We start from the raw sequence: 10309 nt of genomic DNA on the forward strand, positions 1-10309 counted from the left end.
ACATACTAGTGTGCAAGCATGTAGCCTACATCTTCATACACAACTTTCCATTCGCATATTTTGTGAAGTCTTACGTAACAGGAGCAGATATTGAGCAAGAGACCAAGATCACACCAATGAAGAGCTGAAGTTGGGATACGGGTTAGGTGAAATAAGGGTTAGTTAGGTTTCATTGGTTTAATGACTTAAGGTTAGCTTTAATGAGTTACATAAATTATATGAGCAACTGGCCAAGCGCCAACCACCGAGAAATGGAGTTATTAATATATTCTGTTCCACAACTTCCCCTATATCTTAGAAATAGCATTGATGTGATCGTATCACTATTATGCGTGCAGCAGACGTCCATTAATCATAGTAGTGTATACCTCATCAATCATGTTATCTCCATCACTATCTCATTTGGTATATAATAGATGTTTGAAGAGACAGTTTTTTTTTTTTTTTTATGGAGGAAGGACACTGGCCAAGGGCAAAAAAAATCTAATAAAAAAAATGCCCACTGAAATGCCAGTCCCATAAAAGGGTCAAAGCAGTGGTCAAAAATTAGTGGATAAGTGTCTTGAAACCTCCGTCTCGAAGGAATTCAAGTCGTAGGAAGGTGGAAATACAGAAGCAGGCAGGGAGTTCCAGAGTTTACCAGAGAAAGGGATGAATGATTGAGAATACTGGTTAACTCTTGCGTTAGAGAGGTGGACAGAATAGGGGTGAGAGAAAGAAGAAAGTCTTGTGCAGCGAGGCCACGGAAGGAGGGGAGGCATGCAGTTAGCAAGATCAGAAGAGCAGTTAGCATGAAAATAGCGGTAGAAGACAGCTAGATATGCAACATTGCGGCGGTGAGAGAGAGGCTGAAGACAGTCAGTTAGAGGAGAGGAGTTGATGAGACGAAAAGCTTTTGATTCCACCCTGTCTAGAAGAGCAGTATGAGTGGAACCCCCCCAGACATGTGAAGCATACTTCATACATGGACGGATAAGGCCCTTGTACAGAGTTAGCAACTGGGGGTGAGAAAAACCGGCGGAGACGTCTCAGAACACCTAACTTCATAGAAGCTGTTTTAGCTAGAGATAAGATGTGAAGTTTCCAGTTCAGATTATAAGTAAAGGACAGACCGAGGATGTTCAGTGTAGAAGAGGGGGACAGTTGAGTGTCATTGAAGAAGAGGGGATAGTTGTCTGGAAGGTTGTGTCGAGTTGATAGATGGAGGAATTGAGTTTTTGAGGCATTAAACAATACCAAGTTTGCTCTGCCTCAATCAGAAATTTTAGAAAGATCAGAAGTCAGGCGTTCTGTGGCTTCCCTGCGTGATATGTTTACCTCCTGAAGGGTTGGACGTCTATGAAAAGACGTGGAAAAGTGCAGGGTGGTATCATCAGCGTAGGAGTGGATAATTATTATATTATAGTGGATAATTGTAATATTATTACAAGAAGTTTGGTTTAGAAGATCATTAATGAATAATAAGAAGAGAGTGGGTGACAGGACAGAACCCTGAGGAACACCACTGTTAATAGACTTAGGAGAAGAACAACGACCGTCTACCACAGCAGCAATAGAACGGTCAGAAAAGAAACTTGAGATGAAGTTACAGAGAGAAGGATAGAAACCGTAGGAGGGTAGTTTGGAAATCAAAGCTTTGTGCCAGACTCTATCAAAGGCTTTTGATATGTCCAAGGCAACAGCAAAAGTTTAACCAAAATCTCTAAAAGAGGATGACCAAGACTCAGTAAGGAAAGCCAGAAGATCACCAGTAGAGCGGCCTTGACAGAACCCATACTGGCGATCAGATAGAAGGTTGTGAAGTGATAGATGTTTAAGAATCTTCCTGTTGAGGATAGATTCAAAAACTTTAGATAAGCAGGAAATTAAAGCAATAGGACGGTAGTTTGAGGGATTAGAGCGGTCACCCTTCTTAGGAACAGGTTGAATGTAGGCAAACTTCCAGCAACAAGGAAAGGTAGATGTTGACAGACAGAGCTGAAAGAGTTTGACTAGGCAAGGTCCAAGCACTGAGGCACAGTTTTGGAGAACCATAGGAGGGACCCCATCAGGTCCATAAGACTTCCGAGGGTTTAGGCCAGCGAGGGCATGGAAAACATCATTGCGAAGAATTTTAATAGGTGGCATGAAGTAGTCAGAGGGTGGAGGAGAGGGAGGAACAAACCCAGAATCGTCCAAGGTAGAGTTTTTAGCAAAGGTTTAAGCAAAGAGTTCAGCTTTAGAAATAGATGTGATAGCAGTGGTGCCATCTGGTTGAAGTAGAGGAGGGAAAGTAGAAGAAGCAAAGTTATAGGAGATATTTTTGGCTAGATGCCAGAAATCACGATGGGAGTTAGATCTTGAAAGATTTTGACATTTTCTGTTAATGAAGGAGTTTTTGGCTAGTTGGAGAACAGACTTGGCATGGTTCCGGGCAGAAATATAAAGTGCATGAGATTCTGGTGATGGAAGGCTTAAGTACCTATTGTGGGCCACCTTTCTATCATGTATAGCACGAGAACAAGCTGTGTTAAACCAAGGTTTAGAAGGTTTAGGACGAGAAAAAGAGTGAGGAATGTACGCTTCCATGCCAGACACTATCACCTCTGTTATGCGCTCAGCACACAAAGACGGGTCTCTGACACGGAAGCAGTAGTCATTCCAAGGAAAATCAGCAAAATACCTCCTCAGGTCCCCCCAACTACCAGAGGCAAAACGCCAGAGGCATCTTCGCTTAGGGGGATCCTGAGGAGGGATTGGCGTGATAGGACAAGATAAAGATATGAGATTGTGATCGGAGGAGCCCAACGGAGAAGAAAGGGTGACAGCATAAGCAGAATGATTAGAGGTCAGGAAAAGGTCAAGAATGTTGGGCGTATCTCCAAGACGGTCAGGAATGCGAGTAGGGTGTTGCACCAATTGCTCTAGGTCATGGAGGATAGCAAAGTTGTAGGCTAGTTCACCAGGATGGTCAGTGAAAGGAGAGGAAAGCCAAAGCTTGTGGTGAACATTGAAGTCTCCAAGAATGGAGATCTCTGCAAAATGGAAGAGGGTCAGAATGTGCTCCACTTTGGAAGTTAAGTAGTCAAAGAATTTCTTATAGTCAGCGGAGTTAGGAGAGAGGTATACAACACAGATAAATTTAGTATGAGAGTAACTCTTTAGTCGTAGCCAGATGGTGGAAAACTCGGAAGATTCAAGAGCGTGGGCACGAGAGCAGGTTAAGTCATTGCGCACATAAACACAGTATCCAGTTTTGGATCGAAAATGAGAGTAGAGAAAGTAGGAGGGAACAGAAAAGGGGCTACTGTCAGTTGCCTCAGACACCTGAGTTTCAGTGAGGAAAAGAAGATGAGGTTTAGAAGAGGAGAGGTGGTGTTGTGTTGTTGTTGTTGATAATGATGGTTAATTCTAACGCAAAACACTAGTATACACTCTTGTTACTAAAATAATAAAATACTGTATACACATGAAAGTTTCCATAAATGACAATAAAAAAAAAATAAATAATTGCGGGGGCCACGTAAGTTTTCTCTATGAACACATGCCACAAAAGCTTGCCCAAACTGTTCTATGGCATTTCTAATGCCAATATATTTACGTTGTGTCGAGTTATTATGTTATGTTATTAAGGTACAATTATTACTTATCTATTGCTGAATCTATTGCTGAGAGAGAGAGAGAGAGAGAGAGAGAGAGAGAGAGAGAGAGAGAGAGAGAGAGAGAGAGAGAGAGAGAGCACTATCACGAGATGTTAGTTCGGCAACACAGCGGTGATAGTGCACTTACTTTTCTCTCTCTCTCTCTCTCTCTCTCTCTCTCTCTCTCTCTCTCTCTCTCTCTCTCTCTCTCTCTCTCTCTCTCTCTCTCTCTCATGTGATCTTGAAAAGGAAATGGGAATCGCGAACTTTTAGAGAGTGGAAGATAAAAATGTTGAGAATAATCAACAGCTCCTCATTATAAACTGCCTCACTGCCCTAAGACAGTTTACAGTGAGGAGAGAGAGAAAGAGAGAGAGAGAGAGAGAGAGAGAGAGAGAGAGAGAGAGAGAGAGAGAGAGAAAGAGAGAGAGAGAGAGAGAGAGAGAGAGAGAGAGAGACGAATGGGGAAGAGATAGTATAAATTATCATACTTTTGGCAGCGTCGTCCATCCCTCTTCATAGAGAGAGTGGTGTCGAGACAGCGCAACTGAGCCGGCGGAAAGCATTAAAATAGAGTGTTTTACTTATGAGTTTGCGTCTCTTCTTAATTAATTATTAAGATATGCTGCATGTCAATAGATTTATTTATTTTTTGTTCAAAGGTTTACTGGGCCATGTGAAAGCTTCAAAAACTGAAAATGTTCTCTGCTTCACTTACTGTATTATTCCTCATTTTATAACTCTTTAATTATTGAACAATAACGAAATCATATATATATATATATATATATATATATATATATATATATATATATATATATATATATATATATATATATATATATATATCACATAAAAGCTAAGAAAATATAGTATAACGTGATATAACACACAACTGTATATACTCTGTCTAAGACACACTAGACAAGTAAAATAAAGCGATGATCTCCAACCGACACACGTAATGTGCTCACCTTTAAATACAGTTTTCTGGTTTACTTTTGGCGCTTAACCCCTTGTCGCAGTCAGCTACTCATACCTAATCCCATGAATTAAAATAACATTTGCACAAAACTATCATTTGCATAATCGTATTAACATAGAGAAACAAGATAGGAAAGATTATTATTATTTTTTAATCAATCTTGCAACTAATTTCACCCTATATCTTTCTCCACAAGCTTAAGTCTGTCATTATATAGCTTATAAATGCAAATAAAATAAGAATATGACATGATCTTGGCAATAAATTGGCATAAATAAGCATGGCAAGATATCCACAGCACAGATATGCAGGAAAAGGAATACAGACTGTTCTTCATATTATTCCTACAGGTTACCTTTGTTACGAAACTGCTAGTAAATAACACAAACTTAAGGAAATGTGTTTGTCTTATATATATAATTGGATGAAACTGGCAGGGTAAGGCATGTATTTTGACGCACTCCAGTTTAAGTTAACTGGACGTCAAGACGATCTTTTAATTACGCACATAAGTTGATTCCATCATTAAGCTTTAAAATAAAAATGTAACAATAAACTAGAAAAAAATAGACTTATCTGATCTAAAAATGATGTGTGAAAAAGCTTGGAGAATTGATCTTTCCGGATATACATTGGCTGTGTAAAGATCGTTAAGCGCACAGGACCCCCTTTCGATATACTAACCTTACCGCGGGAGAATCGCAGGAAGGGAAGGACAGGAACGGTTTATCGATACTGGTGGCCTTCTAGGAGCTGAGAGAATCTCTCGTGAAGAAATCTCTCAGGGAAGGGAAGGAATGTTTTAACAGTCCGCCCCTGAGAAACTGGATTAAAGAGGTACATAGATAATATTCAAGAGACTGGCCTAAGATGTTTGAAAGACTAGGGCCTGCAATAGACAAGGGAAAAAAATGAGGTCCTGGCTTAGGAAAATTTTGAATAATGACACATATGCTTCTATCACCGAGGCATAGGTTTACATATTTGTATGTATCTCATTTACACCAAATTAATCACTCTGAAGTGATTGCTAAGTTACATAGGAAATTTTGGGTACCAGGAATAAATAAAATTGTGAAATAAGTGAAACATAAGTGTATGACTTTTAAAAGGTTGTCCCTTAAGTGTGAAGGTGAATGGGTGAATTGGTGTAGGAAAGGCTAAAACCATCTCACCATTTTAACACACTGCTTGTGATATATTTGGCTCTTTCAAAATCCGTGATGCAGTGATGCGTAGAACCTTTGATAAGGCTTTTGGAATAATATTCAGTTGTCTATCCACCAGAAGTGTTTATTTAGATTTATTGGAAGGTTATGATACACAAAGCTTCTTGGTGGTTTTCACACGATTTGTGTCCATAAAGGGATACCCCTGCAGCATGCATTCTGATAGAGGCCCTAAGTGTCAGCAGAGGAAATCAGAAAAAAAATGTTTAGTGAATTGGATTTAGGTAGCATTCACAATTTTGGTGGAAATCAAGGTATGGAGTGGGTGTTCACTAAATCATCAGACGCTCTGTGGCAAAACGGCATAAGTGAGGCTTTGATCAAAAGTGAAGTGAACACTGAATATCTCATCTGGGGCCAGCAGAGTTACAGACTATGCTATTTGAGGTAGCCAATCTTCTCAATGATCTCCCAATAGGTCTCAAGCCAGGGTCTGACGTGAACGCTGGAGGTTATCTATGTTCGAATGAACTTCTATTAGAACGGGCACCTAACTATGCTCCATTAAATTTGTGGTTAGATGGGGATAACAGCAAATAAATGCATCTTCTGAATAATAATGTGACAGCGTTATGGAGGAAGTAGCAACGGAACTTCTTCCCTAGTCTTGTAGTACAGCAAAACTGGTATACTGTTAAAAGAAAAAGAAGAGTTGGTGATTTAGTGTTGGTACTACACAGCAAAGCTTTATGAGAAGTGTGACGCCTGATGGCTTCTTGCAGCGTCCCTTGTATGTATTCTTATATTCTTATGCCCTTTGATCTGACAATCTAATAACAAAAACTGGCAACTGAAAGGTTCTTAACCATCAAGACTGATGACAAATTCTACGCACAGCGGAAGTGTGTGTGCAGTGTTCTTTGATTGTTGACCTTGCGGAGAATTAACCTGTGGCATAGACGTGGCATTCCAGAGGTACTTAATGCCATTTATGGAGGTGTGTGACAGGCAAATGAGGAAAATAAAGGAAGTTGCAAGATGTCATCAGGCCTGGATGCTGCAGTCCCTGTATAAAACTTGCCAGCCTGCAAGTATGTCCACCTGTGTGTTTTAGTGTGTTTTCCAAATGTGTCTGGAATGTCGGTCCGCGGCACCAGTTCACATCACCAAGACCAGGGCGGGTAAATTGTATCACTTGAGTGGAAACTTATGAAGGAGAAGAAGAGAGCGCCTGGGAAGGAGTGATAATGGGTGTTGGCTCTCTCTCTCTCTCTCTCTCTCTCTCTCTCTCTCTCTCTCTCTCTCTCTCTCTCTCTCTCTCTCTCTCTCTCTCTCTCTCTCTGTGTTCCTTTTCCATGTCTCTCCTTTCTCTTTTGTTTCTTGTTTCTGTCTTTTGTCATTTCTGTCTTTATCTTCTCTTTCTTTCTTTTCTTCCACATTCAGTCCTTCAGTAAGTTTCTCCCCCACTCTCTCTCTCTCTCTCTCTCTCTCTCTCTCTCTCTCTCTCTCTCTCTCTCTCTCTCTCTCTCTCTCTCTCTCTCTCTTCGGTGCATTAAGACATGAATAGGAAGAAGGAAAGAAAAAATAAATAAATAAAAATAAGAAATTTAACGATGAAAAGAAGGAAAGAGAGGAAAGGGAAGAATGACATTAAAGAAGGAAAACATGTATTGTAATTTCCTTTCCTCTTTTATGCGCACATTTCTCTCATCATTGCATTCATCCTTGGTAATTACTCCTCTCGTGTCCTCCACTCACCTCTTTACTCATCTAATCTGCAATTTGCTTATCTCTGTATTTTCTACTTAACTTGTCCTTTCTTCTTTTGTTCCTTTCTTTCCTGTTTTCTTCCTCCTTCCTCCTCGTCCTTATCCTCGTTCTACTCGTCCGTGTCTTGCTTGTCTTCTTCTTTTCCTTTTCCTTTTCATCACATCTTCAACCCCGACCCTTTGCCTCCTACTGTTGTTCCTTTCGTTTTGTTTCTCTTCCTCATTTTTTTTTTATTTCGCTTTCGTCCTCTTCCTCCTCTTTCTTCTCTTCCTACTCCTTGTCCTTCTCCTTCACCTCCTTTCTTGGCCAGCCCTTCCTCCTACATATCGTTAGAAGAGTGAAAATCTCATGATGAAAGGCGGAGTAAGCAGCAGGGCAAGAAAAATGGGCGTGAAGGAGGATGGGAGAGTGGAAGGCGGGCAGACGGGCGGAGCAGGAACGCACATTACTGTAACGCGTGGCGGCAAGAGTGAATCCCGCGAGACTACGGTGATGGAGCAGGATGGAGGTGGGAATGATAAACTGAGACGGGATGGAACGAGCGGGAAACGGAAGGAGAGAGAGAGAGAGAGAGAGAGAGAGAGAGAGAGAGAGAGAGAGAGAGAGAGAGAGAGAGAGAGAGAGTTGTAAAACCTAACCTAAAAGGGGAATCCTCGAGTAAGATCGAGGCACCTGCACCAGCATGTCATTGGAGGTGGTGGTCCTGGACTCGTCCTGGACAGCTCGTGGTGGGAGCCTTAGCGAGCTGAGATGAGGGACCTCCAGAACCCGGGCCTTGTGCTGGACCACCAACGCCGACACGTCCCGTCGATGCTCCAGCGACGTGACTCCGGTCTGTTCCTCCTGCTGCTGCTGCTGCTGCTGCTGCTGCTGTTGTCCGTCCATCCCCACCAAGCGCAGGGCACGTCGTTGCACAGCATCCAGTCTCTGCAAGTGGGTGGGGGCACTCGACATCCAGGACAAGGTACTGTACTCCATACAAGGCCGTATCTGAGCCTTGTACAGTGTGAGGATACCCCGGAAATCGAGGTTTCCCCGACATCCGACGCAGTGCAGAGACCAGCTGGGAGGCCTGTTGGGCAACAGCAGCAACATGGTGGTGAAAGCGCAGGCCACAGTCCACTGTCACTCCCAGCAACTTGACGTGTTCCTGGAGGGGAAGTGTCTGGCCTCCAAAACTCAGACAGCCTGAGACGGCCGAGGGGGCAGCTGGGGACCGTGAGATGACCATGGCCTGCGTCTTTTCTGGAGCCTTGTTAGTGGAGGAACAGTGTCGCGGTGGCCTGTCCGTTGTTGCTCCTTGACAAGCCTCCACCAGGTTTTGTGGCCAACCCATGAGCCACAGAGCTTTCGCCTCGTGTCCTCTCGCTGCTGCCGTCTCGCCCACCTGCAGGTAGCTGTCACCCGTCTACACGCCACACGATGTTGGGCCCAGTTGTAGTGTGTTGGACGACGTTTGTACCTCACCCAGGCTGCGTGTTTAACCTCAGCGGCCGCTCGGCATCGGTAACCGAACCAAACAGGGTCACCAGGCCTAACGAGGTATCTTCTGCTGGGGACGTGTTGCTGCTGGAGGGCAAGGAGCTTGGTGGTGAGGGCACGGGCCTTTTCCTCCGCGTTGCCTTTTAGTAGGGCGTCCCAGTCCAAGCGAACGATGTTGTGTCTGAGGGATGCCCAGTCAGCCTGCTCCCACAGCCAGATAGTGCGCGGGGTGGCGGCCTCCCTCGCAATGCCCAGCTTGACGCGTGCCAGCACGGCGTGGTGGTCGGAGGTGCCCACCTGGGCACTCTCTCTCTCTCTCTCTCTCTCTCTCTCTCTCTCTCTCTCTCTCTCTCTCTCTCTCTCTCTCTCTCTCTCTCTCTTTCTAACAGACGCATACGACAATTTCAGTACTCCAAAAAAGCTAAAAGCTTTCTTAGGAATGAAAATTGTACAAAAGAAAAATAAGGAAACGCTGGGAACAAAACTTCATTCACATAATTGTATTTCTCCTCACGACTCGTGATCATCTTTCTCCAAGACCATCCTTGGCTCTTATTTCCTCCCAACCTCCCTCTCCCCTCTTTAAGCCAAGTTCCTTCCTCCTTTCATCTCACTCCCCATTTCTATACTTTTATTTATTTATTTATTTATCTATTTATTAATTAATTAATTTTCTTTTTATCAAGGCGCCATATGACTTCCTTGTGGCGGTGGAAGTTGCTATTAGTTATCAGTTTACTCATTCCTTTTTTTTTCTTCCTTTTATTCTTCAACCTCACTTCCTCTTACCTTCCTTTCTTTACTTCTCTGTTCCTCTTTCTTCTCTTTCTTACTCTTAATCTGTATTTCTCGTTAATCTTCCTAATCTTTTCTCCCCTTCATTCCTTTCTTCCTTCTTTTTTTCTTTTCTCTTCCTTCCAATGTACATACCTTTCCCTTTCCTTCCTTCTCCTCCCTCACCTTTCCTGCCTTCCTGCCTCTGTGGTCCTTTCCTCCCTCTCTCTCTTCCATCTCTCCCCTGCGTCTCGCTCTTGCCTCTCTCTTCCATCCCAGGCGAACCTCCCACGCTAGGCCGGAGGGCAAGCCTCAGGCACACTGGGCTCTTGGTGGAATTAATTTGAGTGGTGTTGGTGTCATGGGAAGACTCTGAAATTATTATGAAGGCTGACTGATGGTTCCCCTGAGAGAGAGAGAGAGAGAGAGAGAGAGAGAGAGAGAGAGAGAGAGAGAGAGAGAGAGAGAGAGAGAGAGAGAGAGAGAGAAATAGTATTTGCGGGAATGGA

Source organism: Scylla paramamosain, chromosome 29 (assembly GCF_035594125.1).
Source record: "Scylla paramamosain isolate STU-SP2022 chromosome 29, ASM3559412v1, whole genome shotgun sequence".
Taxonomy (NCBI): domain Eukaryota; kingdom Metazoa; phylum Arthropoda; class Malacostraca; order Decapoda; family Portunidae; genus Scylla; species Scylla paramamosain.